This window comes from Pelophylax lessonae (assembly GCF_965119305.1).
Source record: "Pelophylax lessonae genome assembly, chromosome: 1".
In the NCBI taxonomy this organism is placed as follows: Eukaryota; Metazoa; Chordata; class Amphibia; order Anura; family Ranidae; genus Pelophylax; species Pelophylax lessonae.
In genome coordinates this window covers 496,818,471-496,834,843 of record NC_138768.1, presented here as the reverse complement: position 1 = coordinate 496,834,843, position 16,373 = coordinate 496,818,471, and the positions used below count along the sequence as shown (strand labels likewise).

Genomic DNA, 16,373 nt, shown 5'->3' with positions numbered 1-16,373 from the left:
GTTTTTTTTTTCCCCCCCACAATAGTTTTAAATTGCATGTTCACATTTGAGCGACAAATCATTTTGTCCACATGGAGTTTGCCATAAACAATGTACACTGTAAGTTACCCAACATAAAGTTTAAGAATAAACCCCAGCTCCTTGGCAATAAAGGAAGGGGAACATTTTGTTTAATGTACCTTGTCACATTGATTTAGAGAGAAAATTAAGTTTGGGTCTGAAATCTTCAGGCAGTGAAGAGCAAAGCCAGATCAAGTTGTATATAGGAACCAGGAAAGTTTCCACAATATAAAGCTAGGCCCAAAGTTAGTTTTCGAGTGGCATGTAGGCTACCCAAGGGAGGTATCTGTGCTGGCAGGGAGTATTTGTGCATCTGGTACTTACCAGCCCTCTAGGGAGCTTTTCTATAGGAAATATAGGAAATAGTTGACAAGCCTTGATCTTAGGGGTTTCCAGATGAATTTGAAAATTGATCGTTGTGCTGTATTTGTTTAGAATTTAGTTAGTGGAGTTATGTGGATTCTGCTTAACTAGAAGATGGAAACGGTTTGCCCCCCTTTCTGGGAAGGTTAATACAGGTGCATCTCATAAAATTAGAAGATCATCAAAAACGTAATTTTCTCTATCGCTCATTGACAGACGTAGTCGGTGATACAGCACCTTCGGGTTTATGTTGCCTCCACAGGAGTAGGACTAGACAGGAAATATTTCTCCACGGGGCTTAGGTCAGGCAAGTTTGCTGGCCAAAACACAGTGATACTATGATCATTAAACCAGGTATTGGTACTTTTGGCAGTGTGGGCTGGTGCCAAATCCTGCGAGAAAATGAAATCAGCATCCTCAAACCTGGTCAGCAGAGGTAAGCATGCAGTGCTCCAGAATTTCATGGTAGAGGGCTGCGCTTACTTTGGACTTGATAAAACACAGTGGACCAACACCAGATGGCATGGCTACACAAATCATCATGGACTGAAGAAAATTTTGCATTTAATTTGGAAATCAAGGTCCCAAAGTCTGGAGGAAAAGTGGAGAGGCACAGAAACTAACTTGCATGAAATCAAGTAAGAAGTTTCTACAGTCAGTGATGATTTTTGGAGCCATGTCATCTGCTGGTGTTTTATCAAGTCTAAAGTAATTGTAGCCCTCTACCTGTAAATTCTACGAAACGTCATGCTTCCCACTGCTGACCAGCTTTATGGAGATGTGGATTTAATTTTCCAGCAGGACTTGGCACCTGACCACACTGCGAAAAGTACCAATAAATGGATTAATGATCATTGTATCACTGTGCTTGATTGGCCAGCAAACTCGCCTGACCTGAACCCCATAGAGAATCTGGGATATTGTCAAGTAGAAGAGGAGACATTGAGTGCATACCATACTAACATGGACATACTGCTCAGTAAGCAAACAATCTTTTTTTGGTCTTATGAAAATTTCAAATTATCTGAGATACTGAATTTAGGGTTTTCACTAGCTGTAAGCCATAATCAGATTTAAAAAAAGAAATGCTTGAAATATATTAGTGTGTAACGGATCTCTAAAAAAAAAAAAAAAAAAAAAAAAAAAAATATAGATAGGAGTTTCACTTTTTGAATGGTATTACTGAAATAAAAATGGATTTTTGTAAAATCTTACCGTAAAATCCTTTTCTCTTAGCTCATTGACAGACGTAGTCATTGGTGATACAGCACCTTCGGGTTTATGTTGCCTCCACAGGAGTAGGACTAGACAGGAAATAAAATGCTCTGGCCACACCCTAGGGGCAGTCCCAGAGGGTATATCCTCTCTCTCTCTCTGCCTCAGCAAATCAGTTTTTTTCTGTCTAGTCAGGAGTAAGGACCTAGATACCTTGCTGGGATCTTCGGTCCTGGCAGGATTTTTCTCTTAGAAAAGATTTTTTTAGACAGCTTTTTTTCTCCAGTGTTCCTGTGAGATCTTCAAGCAAGAAAGCTGAACTGGGTCGACGGGCGGGATGTTGAGATCCAGTGGTCACCCCAGTTCAGCCTACGAGCGCGTGCAGGCCATAGCTCCGCGCTGGGTCGGCCGCGACATTGTCCCACTGGAGGGACTGACCCTGCGAGTTAAACGTCTCGCTGAAACGCCAAGGACCATGAGTCACGGCGTCCGTATTGGTCGACAGCCCTCCAACTTCGGTGGAGAGGGGTACTGTCAGGAGTTGGCGCCCGCCTGGTTCCGGTACGGTGAGTAGTATGTTCCCCTTTTCCCCCTGACGGGTCTTGTGGTGAACGCGTGCCCCTCTCTGTAATGGTAAGGATGGGTTCCCCTCTATCCTATAACATGTCACAGATCCCCCTAATTGAGTGTGATTTTTGTGTACAAAAAGCCAGCAGGCTTGGTTTGGGAGCTGACAATCTAATTACAAAGTATGTTTAAATGATTGTAATATGTGGCAGCACTGGAAGCTTACTGTGTTACAAGAAGTATCCTACCTGTCAGAAGTCACAGGACAGGGATGTGGCTTGCCAGGTCATTCCTCCAGCTGAAGCAGGTCTCCCGACGGCCATGCGGTTCCGCCAGGGTTCGGTACCGCCGGTCAAGCTGATCTCCATGAGAGAGAGGTTTTGCGATGCCTAGTTACTGCAGGACGCCGCTATGCTGTGCAAACCGCCGTAGATCGCACGAGGCCGCCATTTTGGCGTAGCCTCGTGTCTGCAGCATGGGGGCGGCCATGTTTGAGGTGACTCCCAACACCTCGTGGAGCTAGGGGAGGCGCCGGAAGGCGTGCAGAAGGGCGGAGCCGCCTCCTTTCTTCCTGGGCAGCCAGCCAAAAGACTTCCTGTTTGTGGACACAGCGCTGTAACCTGTTGCAAGTGAACTCTGAGCATCAAGTGGTGAGCCTGGGGATCGATAGGGATCCCTAGCAGGTAGCACTGAGGGGCTTTTGTGGCGCTGGGGGTCTGGGAAAAAAAAAAAAAAAAAAAGTTTTTTAAGTTGGATTGAAGTTTCCGGGTAGTTACTGGAATAATCATGGACCCTGCCACACAAGTACCCCCACCTGTTTCCCTCGAGGGGGCCTCGGGACCCGCCGGTGTACAGAGCATGGATGCATTTACAGCAGTTTTGGAGTCTATGGTGGCTCGGGTGGAGGCGGCCTGTCAGGGACGGGGGTCAAGAAAGCAACCCCCGCCTACCCTTATAATATCTGACACCTCTGACTCAGATTCAGAGATGGTCCCTGCAGCTGCAGGTCCCTCTGCAAGGGCTGTTATCTCAGGTAAAGCTCCCTCAGACAGTGAGGAGGACGTGCATTCTTCCGCCATAATTAAGGAAGAAGCATTGGTGGACGCACTAGTTGTGGCGGTGCTGGAAACCTTAAGACTTGAGGTTTTACGGGCAGAGGCAACTGAAACAGAGATTCCCTTTGGTACTAACAAGCCCATCAAAACGGTGAAGGTTTTTCCTGTACCCAAGTGTTTTGGTAATAAAATTAAAGGAGAATGGGAGCATTCTAAACGTACCTTTACTATTTCCAAGCGTATTGCTAGACGCTATCCGTTTGAGGAATCCCTCATTAAAAAATGGACGGTACCACCAGTGGTGGGTCCACCTATTTCCAGGCTGAATAAAGCCACGGTTATCCCAGTGGAGGACACTTCGTCCTTTAAGGATCCGGTGGATCGGAAGATGGAAGCAGAGTCCCGCACTCTCTGATAGGGTCAGCATTTAGACCAGTAATTATTGGTCTAGTTTCCCAGACACTTACGGAATGGGCGAGATTGGTACGCCAAGACCTTAGGGGAAAAGATATTCCCCTGGAAACATCTTATTTGATGGAACAGATTCTACAAGGGCTACAGTTTATCTGACGCAGCCTTGGACACTACTCCCCTATTAGGGCATGCATCTATGTCAGCGGTAATCCTCAGACGTGTGCTGTGGTTAAAATGCTGGTCAGCTGACCTAGGTTCCAAAAAGACCTTGACGAATCTCCCTTTTCAGGGGAATCGCCTATTTGGGGCCACCCTAGATGAAATCATTAAAGATGCCACTGGGGGCAAGAGCACTTTCTTGCCACAGGCTGCTAAAGCTAAGGGACCTCGCAACAAGCGAGGACCTTTCTTTACCGCCCATAAAGGGTTCGCACCAAGTCCTTGGTGCGGAATTTCATCCAGGGGGTGCGGCACCTGGCTCCACCAGTCCGCGCGCCCTTACCGCCCTGGGATCTTAATTTGATTTTGTCGGTTCTACAGAAACCTCCTTTTGAAAACCTCAGGGAGATTCCCTTGCTTACATTATCCCAGAAGGTGGCCTTCTTGGTGGCTATCACTTCTGCACGCAGGTTGTCAGAACTGGCTGCTTTATCATGCCAGTCCCCATACTTAGTGATTCATAGGGATAAGGTAGTGCTTCATCCTAAGCCATCCTTTCTTCCAAAGGTGGTTTCAGATTTTCATCTGAATGAAGATATTGTACTACCTTCCTTGTGTCCTCATCCCAATCATCATCGGGAACATGCGTTGCATTCCTTGGATGTGGTTCGGGCAATGAGGGTATACCTGAAAGCTACGGAATCGTTCCGTAAGACGGATTCACTTTTTGTGATCACGGATGGCCCCAGAAAGGGGTTGCCTGCATCTGCCGCGACTATTGCCAAATGGATTAGACAGACGGTGGTACAGGCTTAATCTATTAAGGGTCAGAGTCCTCCGTTCCCTGTTAGGGCGCACTCCACTCGAGCGCTCAGTACTTCCTGGGCCTTTTGCCATCAGGCGTCAGTGGTCCAGGTATGTAAGGCGGCCACCTGGTCGTCGGTACATACCTTTTACAAAATTTTATTAAATTGATGTGATGGCATCGGCGGATGCCTCATTTGGCCGCAAGGTTTTGCAGGCCGCTATTTGAGGAGACCGGTGGTCTACCTCGAGGGTTTTTTTCTGTTTGAAAATGTTTTTGTTGAGTCTCATTAAGGATGAGCATTGTAAACTTCTAGTTGGCACCGGTTGGGCCTTCTAGATTGGATTTGATTTCCATTTTCCCACCCCTCATTTGTGATACTGCTCTGGGACTTCCCGAAGGTGCTGTATCACCGAGGACTACGTCTGTCAATGAGCGATAGAGAAAAATGGATTTTTGTAAAATCTTACCGTAAAATCCTTTTCTCTTAGCTCATTGACAGACGTAGTACCCGCCCCTCTGTTTTTTTGAGTTGGGTTGGGTTAAATTCTCTAAAGACTGCTTTATGACATAACTGATTTGCTGAGGCAGAGAGAGGATATACCCTCTGGGACTGCCCCTAAGGTGTGGCCAGAGCATTTTATTTCCTGTCTAGTCCTACTCCTGTGGAGGCAACATAAACCCGAAGGTGCTGTATCACCGAGGACTACGTCTGTCAATGAGCTAAGAGAAGGATTTTACGGTAAGATTTTACAAAAATCCGTTTTTATTTCAGTAATACCATTCAAAAAGTGAAACTCCTATATTTTTTTTTTTTTTTTAGAGATCCGTTACACACTGTAATATATTTCAAGCATTTCTTTTTTTAAATCTGATTATGGCTTACAGCTAGTGAAAACCCTAAATTCAGTATCTCAGATAATTTGAAATTTTCATAAGACCAAAAAAAGATTGTTTGCTTACTGAGCAGTATGTCCATGTTAGTATGGTATGCACTCAATGTCTCCTCTTCTACTTGACAATATCCCAGATTCTCTATGGGGTTCAGGTCAGGCCAGTTTGCTGGCCAATCAAGCACAGTGATACAATGATCATTAATCCATTTATTGGTACTTTTCGCAGTGTGGTCAGGTGCCAAGTCCTGCTGGAAAATTAAATCCACATCTCCATAAAGCTGGTCAGCAGTGGGAAGCATGACGTTTCGTAGAATTTACAGGTAGAGGGCTACAATTACTTTAGACTTGATAAAACACCAGCAGATTACATGGCTCCAAAAATCATCACTGACTGTAGAAACTTCTTACTTGATTTCATGCAAGTTAGTTTCTGTGCCTCTCCAATTTTCCTCCAGACTTTGGGACCTTGATTTCCAAATTAAATTTTCTTCAGTCCATGATGATTTGTGTAGCCATGCCATCTGGTGTTGGTCCACTGTGTTTTATCAAGTCCAAAGTAAGCGCAGCCCTCTACCATGAAATTCTGGAGCACTGCATGCTTACCTCTGCTGACCAGGTTTGAGGATGCTGATTTCATTTTCTCGCAGGATTTGGCACCAGCCCACACTGCCAAAAGTACCAATACCTGGTTTAATGATCATAGTATCACTGTGTTTGGCCAGCAAACTTGCCTGACCTAAGCCCCGTGGAGAATCTGGGGTATTGTCAAATGCAATATGAGACACCAGGCCCAACAATGCAGACTAGCTGAAGGCCGCTAATAAAGCAATCTGGGCTTCTAGAACACCTCAGTAGTGCAACAGGCTGATCGCCTTCATGCCACACCACATTGATGCAGTAATTCATACTAAAAGAGCAAGTATGGAGTGCATATTATACTGTACATGGACATACTTTTCAGTAAACCAACATTTCTGGATTGAAAAAAAATATATATATATATATATTTATTTATTGGTCTTATGTAATATAATTTTCTGAGATACTGAATTATGGATTTTCACTAGCTGTAAGCCATAATCCTCCAAATTAAAAGAGAAATGCTTGAAATATTTAATTCTGTGTGTAACGCATCTCTATAAATTTCATTTTTTTCTTACTGAATTTAACTTTTTGATATTCTAATTTTAAGAGATGCTCCTGTATGTCTCTGAAGATAAAGTGGTAATTTTCCCCATATAGTGTATTCTAGGTCATGGAAGGAAACTCCTAGGTATCCTATTTATGGAGTCTTGTCCCATGTAAATGCATATAAAGATTCCATTTGAAACAAGATATGAGTTAAGTGAGATATTTAGGGCTTTGGACGACTTAACACATGAGCCAGATGTTGCTCCAAATGTGAAGAGAATAAAAATTTGGTTAGGTAGAGATGTGCGGGGCTTAGTGAGCTAGTGATATGTCACCTGCAATGTAAAGGCCTTATAGGGAGTGCCTGCAGTTTCCGACCCCTAAATCTCAGGATCTTTTCTAATGGACACTGCCAGCAGCTTAAGCACTATGAGAAATGGCATTGTTGAGGGGAATTCCCCATCTGGTGCCATTTTGGATTTGGAAGGTCCTGGCTAAAACGCTGCTTTCCTTAATAAGACACCCTGGTGTTCTCTCATCTTTGGTATGTTTGAACCGCATCTGGCATTTTTATGGTGTAAGTCAGCCAACTGTCGGCACAATAGAAACACATGACCCTAATCCAGGACAGTTGGATTTCAGTAAGCCCCAGCATTTAAAAGGGGATGGAAGTCTGTTTATCCTGCTCCACCTTCTGCACAATGCCATGTTGCCACAGCTTCATGGTGAAGATTGGGAGATTGAACTCTCTTGTGAAAAAGGGTGGAGGTCTTAAGACACTATTGTGAAAGGAGGGCAGACTGAAGACTGATGTGAAAAGGATAGACAAGGGCGAGGGGAGATGAGGACTCCGATGTGAAAGGGAGAGGGGACTAAGGACTTTGCTGTGAAAAGGGGGTTAACTGAGGGCTTTGGTGTCAAAGGGTGCCATGAATAAAAAAAATACTATTCTAAGGGACACAGGATGGTAATTCAGCTTCCATGTGGTCTCCATGAAATTGGACATCATCCTCCCATTTTTTTTTTTTTGCTAGTGTTTTTTTATTTTAGTAACATCCTTTTTCTAGAAAGATCCTTCAGTTGCTGCAGAGCCACTGTAGATCATTGTGCAGCTTTTTGGATAGGTTAATCCTTGGCATATGCTTGTATACTGTTTCCATACCCAGCTGTGAGGAAAAAGGGCCGATCTGTAATGTGGCCTCACAGCCCTGCACTCTGCTGAAGGTGCCTTTCACCCTTTGTGTAACGCGTAAGTTGGTTGCAGAATTCTTTACAGGTCCAGGGCTGCAAGGCACCAATTGGATGGCACCCTGTCCATGAAAACACCCTAGGAAGTATGCCCACCGGGAGGTTTAAGGCTGTTTGGATGGGGTATCTTTCATGAATCGTGCCTATTTCCAATCCATTAGGTGGGCACATCAAAGTGTCTGGAGACTGCATTTGATGGATCTGGGCTTTTCCCTTATAGGGGCCTGGGTTTGATTAAACAGCCCATTGATTCCCCTAAGAGACTCAGAAGTGTTGGCTGTGACTCTTTTATGTCCTGCAGCCTGCTGTTGCTGCCATAGTCATCTGCCTGACCTTAGGTGTCCGGTACAACGATATGAATTGGGTTACTGGATCTGTCCTAACTGGAGCTCGTGCCTGTGGCTCTACTCTTCTGAGTTAATGAATTGGCAGATATTTGCCTAGTATATAAAATCGCCTTTCGGTACATATGCAGAGGACCCTTTGGCTCAAATGATGGTCTGCAGTACATCAGTGCAAGAAACTCCTCCTTTTGATAGGGATCAACTTTGGCAAATCCCTTGACCACTTTATCAAGAATGTCAGCCGAGGAAAGGGCTCCTGACATGAGATAGTGTTTTTTTTTTTTTTTTTCCAAATCTGCAGACTAGGCCTACTCGGCCTGAAGGTGCTTCCTCACCCATCTAGGGGGTGGGGTAGGTCTTTGCCGGTCGAGGACCTGCAGCTGGCCCCGATCCCAGGCTGCTGGGTTCAGGACATGCAGTCCAGTTGCAAGATTGCGTCTCGATCCGTTTATTTATTTTTTCCCCTTCCAATGTACGGCTGTCCCCGAATCACTTACTGGCGCTCTGTGGGGCAGTTCAGGCTCTGGTTCAACAAGCTGGACCAACTGGTCCTTTGATGGTTCCGTGCAAATCAAAAATTTAAGTTGGTATCGGTTCGCACGGTGGTGGCTTGCCTGCATCAGGGGGATTCATGGCCTCACATCCTGTTATGTTCGGGACACCTACGGGTTCTCCTTTTTTGCTGTGGGGAATGATCTCTATTGGTTTGTGCCGTTGCCCTTTGGTCTCACTTATGCTACTAGGGTCTTCACAAAGGTGTGGCGCCGATCATGGCGCTGTTGCTGCAGCAGGGCGTATCTGTCCGGGGTTCCTGGTCATTCTGCTTGTCCATGTGGAGTCTCCTACGGTGCTGATAAACGGATTTGGAAGTCACCACGAGAACTCTGGAAGAGTTCAGGTGGGTTCTGAACCTTCAGAAGTCATCCATGGTCCCTTCCATGAGACTGGACTATCTGGGCCTGACTTTGGACTCGTCCTCAGGGTGTTTTCTCCCTCCGGGGAAAAAACTCTTAACTTCAGACTGCGGTTCATGTCCCGCACATGGTTGTCCGTTTGGACCTGTATGTGAGTCCTGGGACTGATGGTGACGTCTTTCAAAACGGTCCCTTTCGTTCAATCCTTCTCGGGGATCCCCCAGAAGGCGATCCTTCTCGAATGGGACTAGAATCTAAACTCTCTGGTCTTTCGGATCTGGCTGAGCTGGCTAGCCAGGGAGTCTTGAGCTGGAATCCTTCCTCTTCTTTTTTTCTTAACACTTAATCACCGTGGATGCAAGCCTGTCTGGGTGTGAAGGAGTCCTTGGCAGGTTCTCTGCTTCGGGAGTATGGTCCCTGGAGGATCCAGGTTATCAACCAATGTCCTGGGGCTGAGAGCGATCCGGCTTTGCCTGGTTTACTGGATCGGGCACCTGCAGCTTGCCCGATGCATGTTCAATCGACACCACGACCGTGGCTTATGTCATTCTCCAAGGGTGTCCTTGCAGCCTTGGATGTGCCCATTCTTGGTTGGGCAGTGCGCCTTGTTCCAGCTCTTCCCTTTTCAGGTGTGGAAACCTTGGCGGGCGGATTGCCTCAGTCGACAGGCCTTGGATGCAGCAGAATGGTCCCTTCATCCAGAGGTGTTTCTGCAGTTGTGCCTTCGTTGGGGGCACTCCAGATGTGGACATATTGGCGTTGCATCCACTGGATAGTGTTGCGGTTTGTGGCCCACTCCAAGGACCCTCTGGCGGGTGCAATGGTGGCACCATGGGTTCTGTCATGGGCAAGAACATTCGCTTGGTTTATCTTGAAGGATGATGTGGAGTTTAGCATGGTCACCTGTGCACGGCTGCCGCCGGCATGTTGTGTGTTCATGCTTACGGATGGGCCAAGGTCAGAATTGGCTGCGGTCTGCCTTTCTTCCTCCCAAGTTGCTGCCAATAATTTTTCGCAGGATCGAGGCGGAAGGGATTTCGGTCTTTCTCGTGGCTCCGGATGGGCTTCGCCGAGCTTGGTACACCGGCCTGGTCAGGCTGGCTGCAGACGCTCCTAGGAGAATTCCTCCCAGGGAGGAGTTATTGTCTCCAGGGCCCATCTCTCGTCTGACTTTGCGGTCGCTGACTTTGCCGACTTGGCTGTTGGACGGGGGTTTGGCTGATTTAGTGATTCTCACCCTGCTTGAAGTGTGGGAAGTGACTTCTAGGGTGTTTTTTTGTTCATCATACAGTCATATTGCGTGGGCTCCCCCTCGCTTTTACTCAGTGGCCCGGATCTTGGCTTCCTTTAATGGGGAGTTGTTCACAAGTTGGCCTTGAGTACTGTCAAGGGTCAGTTTTCGGTTTTGGCAAATTTCTTCCAAAGGCCGTTGGCCGCCTGTGCCCTGGTGCGTGACTTCTTCTATATTTGCAGGGAGTGCCTGGAGTACCTGGTGGTGCAGGAAAACCCGGTAGCACGGGGAATATAGGTGAAAAGGTAAGACTAAAGAGGGATCTATGGGGGACCCTGGCCTGCTCTAAAGGGGATCGATGGGGGGTGAAAAGGGGCGGAGCATGGGTTACCTTAAAATTATGCCCTCCCCTGAAAAAAGTTCTGCGGACGCCCATGAACCAGAGATCTGCAACCTTAAAGAACCCAACCAGATTCTGGCTTGGACAGAACTTCATGTTCAAGCCCTATCTGCTCTGCATATCCCTAGTGTGTAAAATTGATACTCTATCACTGTGAGAACTCTTAACCCTACATCTCAATATTCTGGAGTTGAGAGCGACACAGCTCTCTGGTTCGGGTCCAGTCTGACAATGTCAAGGCCGTGGCTTACATCAATCATCCAGGGGGCACCAGGAGTGCCCCGGTGGCTAAGGAGGTGGCCTAAATTCTGGTATGGGCGGAACACAATGTCGACATCTAGGAAGATCTATCATTGAAATTGGAATTTGTACATTTATTGGTGTGGATCGCTGCAGCTACACCCTTGCTTGTTTTCTATAGCTAGGGTTTTGGCTTTTTTACAAAAAGGGGTTGAGCAGCGCTTGGCTTTGGGTACTATCAAGGGCCAGGTTTCGGCCTTGGCTATTTACTTCCAATGTCCGTTAGCTACTCAGTTTGTTTTGCACCTTCGTTCAGGGGGTTAGTCTTCTGGCCCCTCCGAGGAGACCGCCGTAGTTTTTGTCTGTTCTTCGACAGCCTCCTTTTGAGAATATTAGAGGGGGGAGATGTGGGACTCCATCTCCCTATTCAATAGAAAATGAGGAGTTGGGACTTAAAATGAGACATGACAGGGCTGGTCAGAATGTAAATTGCACATTTAATGATGCATAAAAGTATGAAAACATGGCATGTTACAAAATATTGAATGACCAAGGTTGTATAGGAGCTAGTAAGTAGTCCAAATTGATAAAAACCAACTTGACAAAATTGCAAGAAGTAGTAGAGTTAATGTACTTTTATGTAATCGCTGCATCAACAGGCTCAACGTGTTTTGTGGACCGAGTTCGCCACTTCATCAGGAGTAGGTGTATGATGCATATCTACAGGGGGAATATATATATATATATATATATATATATATATATATATATATATATATATATATATATATATAGTAATCCATCGCGGTTCAGTTTTTGCTGTCCCGGTGTATTGCGTTTTTTTTTTTTGTAATGTTGTTTTACTATATAAATCATTAAAAATTAAATATTTTTGTTTTCCATAGCTCTTGTTATGTCTCTATGTATCTTTTATGTGTTTAAATGAGTTTCTATTGTTTTAAAAGTGTGTTTAAAGAACTTAAAATGCTTTTACACGTACAGTGACAGTAAAAAAAACATGCCTACAATGCATTTTAATAGGGTTTTTCTATTTCGCGGATTTTCACTTTTCGCGGCTGGGTCCGGAACGTAACCCCCGCAATGGAGGGGGGTTTACTGTGTGTATATACAGTGGGTACGGTAAGTATTCAGACCCCCTTAAATTTTTCACTGTTATATTGCAGCCATTTGCTAAAATCATTTAAGTTCATTCTTCTTCCTCATGAATGTACACATAGCACCCCATACTGACAGAAAAACACAGAATTGTTGACATTGTTGCAGATTTATTAAAAAAGAAAAACTGAAATATCACATGGTCCTAAGTATTCAGACCCTTTGCTCAGTATTTAGTAGAAGCCCCCTTTTGATCGAATACAGCCAGGAGTCTTTTTGGGAAAGATGCAACAAGTCTTTCACACCTGGATTTGGGGATCCTCTGCCATTCCTCCTTGCAGATCCTCTCCAGTTCTCAGGTTGGATGGTAAACGTTGGTGGACAGCCATTTTTAGGTCTCTCCAGAGATGCTCAATTGGGTTGAAGTCAGGGCTCTGGCCGGGCCATTCAAGAACAGTCACGGAGTTGTTGTGAAGCCACTCCTTCGTTATTTTAGCTGTGTGCTTAGGGTCATTGTCTTGTTGGAAGGTAAACCTTCGGCCCAGTCTGAGGTCCAGAGCACTCTGGAGAAGGTTTTTGTCCAGGATATCCCTGTACTTGGCCGCATTCATCTTTCCTTTGATTGCAACCAGTCGTCCTGTCCCTGCAGCTGAAAAACACCCCCACAGCATGATGCTGCCACCACCATGCTTCACTGTTGGGACTGTATTGGACAGGTGATGAGCAGTGCCTGGTTTTCTCCACACATACCGCTTAGAATTAAGGCCAAAAAGTTCTATTTTGGTCTCATCAGGCCAGAGAATCTTATTTCTCACCATCTTGGAGTCCTTCAGGTGTTTTTTAGCAAACTCCATGCGGGCTTTCATGTGTCTTACACTGAAGAGAGGCTTCCGTCGGGCCACTCTGCCATAAAGCCCCGACTGGTGGAGGGCTGCAGTGATGGTTGACTTTCTACAACTTTCTCCCATCTCCTGACTGCATCTCTGGAGCTCAGCCACAGTGATCTTTGGGTTCTTCTTTACCTCTCTCACCAAGGCTCTTCTCCCCCGATAGCTCAGTTTGGCCGGACGGCCAGCTCTAGGAAGGGTTCTGGTCGTTCTGGCCACTGTGCTCTTAGGAACCTTAAGTGCAGCAGAAATCTTTTTGTAACCTTGGCCAGATCTGTGCCTTGCCACAATTCTGTCTCTGAGCTCTTCAGGCAGTTCCTTTTGACCTCATGATTCTCATTTGCTCTGACATGCATTGTGATCTGCAAGGTCTTATATAGACAGGTGTGTGGCTTTCCTAATCAAGTCCAATCGGTATAATCAAACACAGCTGGACTCAAATGAAGGTGTAGAACCATCTCAAGGATGATCAGAAGAAATGGAAAGCACCTGAGTTAAATATGAGTGTCACAGCAAAGGGTCTGAATACTTAGGACCATGTGATATTTCAGTTTTTCTTTTTTAATAAATCTGCAACAATGTCAACAATTCTGTGTTTTTCTGTCAGTATGGGGTGCTATGTGTACATTCATGAGGAAGAAGAATGAACTTGAATGATTTTAGCAAATGGCTGCAATATAACGAAGAGTGAAAAATTTAAGGGGGTCTGAATACTTTCCGTACCCACTGTATGTATATGTGTGTGTGTGTGTGTGTGTGTGTGTGTGTGTGTGTGTGTGTGTGTGTGTGTGTGTATATATATATATATATAGCAAACCCGATGATAAAAATTGGGAAGTGGAGGGAGGGCGAGCCAGAGCACCCATATTCCCAAAACTTACAATGCAGCTCAAGCTGTTTGTGGAATTGGAGGTAGGACATAAACCTAGGTATCCCTGGAGCTGAGGAAGCACAAAACGGGTGGGCAAGGCAGAGCACACCACACGTTGGGAGTGTGGATTTGAAAAGATAAGGTAAAAAGCATTGCGTGTAGCAGCACAAAAGGATATCTATCAAAAAAAATGTAATGGAAGATATGTTACATAGTTACATAGTAGGTGAGGTTGAATAAAGACAATAGTCCATCCAGTTCAACCTGTGTAGGTGTGCGTGGCTGTACTCATCTCACATACCCCTGAATGTTCTGATCCTTGAGATGTAAGTCTAAGAGTCTTTTGAAAGCCACCATACTACCCGCAGAAACCACCTCTTGTGGTAGAGAATTCCACAATCTTGTAGCCCTAACAGTAAAGAACCCCCCACGTTGCCTGTGGTTAAAACTCTTCTCCTCTAATCGCATTGTATGCCCTCGAGTCCTCATGCAATCCCTTCGAATGAACAGCTTTTTTTCTAAGCTGGGATCCCCATTAAGATATTTATAAATTGCTATCATGTCCCCCCTCAGACGTCTCTTCTCCAGGGAGAATAAATCGAGCGATTTGTAGACGCTCTTCATAGTCAAGGTCCTCCAATCCCCTAATTAGTTTAGTTGCCCTTCTCTGGACTCTCTCCAGCTCCAACACATCCCTCCTGAGGACTGGCGACCAGAACTGGACAGAATACTCCAGATGCGGTCGGACCAGAGTTTTATAAAGTGGAAGGATTATAGTCTTATCTCTGGAATACATCCCTTTCTTTATGCATGCTAATATTCTGCTGGCTTTGGCAGCTGCCGCTTGACATTGCATGCTGTTGTCTAATCTATCATCAACCAAGACTCCCAAGGGTTCCCCTCCTAACGTGTATTGTGTTTTTATGTTTTTAGTCCCCAAGTGCAAAACCTTACACTTCTCCACGTTAAACCTCATTTGCCATGTCGTTGCCCACTCTGTAATTTTGTCCAGGTCATTCTGTAGGATATCTGCTTCATGCTGTGCAGTTATTGCCCTGGCCAATTTTGTGTTATCTGCAAAAACTGATAACGCACTACTGATCCGGTCCTCAATGCTGTTTATGAATAAATTGAACAAGGTTGGTCCCAGGACTGAGCCCTGGGGCACCCCGCTTACAACCTCAGACCAGTCTGAGTATGCGCTGTTTATTACCACCCTTTGGACACGCCCTTTAAGCCAATTCTGTATCCAAGAGCAAACTCTGCTGTCGATACCTGCAGACCTTATTTTATAAATTAAGCGCTTGTGGGGAACTGTATCAAACGCCTTAGTGAAATCCAAGTACACCACATCCACTGGTCTCCCCCTATCTAGCTCACAGCTTACCTCCTCGTAGAATGCTAAGAGATTGGTTTGACAAGAACGCCCATTTGTAAACCCGTGCTGATTACTGCTGATTATGTTGTTGTCTTTAGCAAACTCTACGATATAGTCCCTTATCATCCCCTCCAGAAGTTTACATACTATTGATGTCAAACTGACAGGCCTATAATTTCCCGGGATATGCCTCTGGCCCTTTTTGAATATCGGAATCACGTTAGCTTTCTTCCAATCCCCTGGTACATCTCCTGTCCTAATACTGTCAGCAAAGATCAGGAACAGTGGTCTGGATATAACCTTACTGAGTTCCTTGAGTACTCTCGGATGTACGCCATCCGGGCCTGGTGATTTGTTTGTGTTAAGTTTATCCAGTCTTTCCCTGATTTCACCCTCTGTTAGCCATAGTGGCAAATCCTGTGCATTACTACTAACCATACAGTCATGGTCAGTGTACCCCTCCTTTTCCTGTGTAAAGACTGACGAGAAAAAAGCATTCAGCATGTGCTTGGTTAAAATCCCTAGGGCTACTTGCATAGTGAAATGTGTAGAAACAAGGAATCCGAATAGAAGTATGAAAAAACATGAAGTAGGTAAAGAATATGAAGGTGACACAAGACCAGACACCAGTTGAGTGGAGAACTGGGTCCAAGAAATGCGTTGATGCAGCGATTTACATAAGTATTACTCTACTTCTCCTTGGAATTTTGTCATGTTAGTTTTTATCAATTTGGACTTGGGAACCACTTACTAGCTCCTATACAACCTTGGTCATTCAATATTTTGTAACATGCCATGTTTTAATAATTTCATGTATCCTTAAGTGTGCAATTTACATACCTACCAGCCTTATCATGTGTCTCATTTAAAGTCTCAACTCCTCATTTTTTTTTCATAATATTAAGGATATTTCTTTGTTGCAGAAGGTTGCCTTCCTAGTGGCTATTACTTCTGCCCGCAGAGTTTGAGTTGGCGGCGTTGTCCTGTCCTGTCCGCTTTTTTTTGGTGGTCCACAGGGATAAAGTGGTCCTCCGACCTAATCTGTTCTTTCTTCCTAATGTGGTGTCGGATTTTCACCT

The 16,373-nt window shown here is 45.2% G+C and overlaps 1 protein-coding gene across 1 annotated transcript in view; it reads left to right on the top strand.

Annotated features, from left to right (window-relative positions):
* The window catches only part of PIAS4 (protein inhibitor of activated STAT 4), a 192,701-nt gene that overhangs the window by 118,768 nt on the left and 57,560 nt on the right, over positions 1-16,373 (top strand). The gene's annotated exons all lie outside the window — the stretch shown is intronic.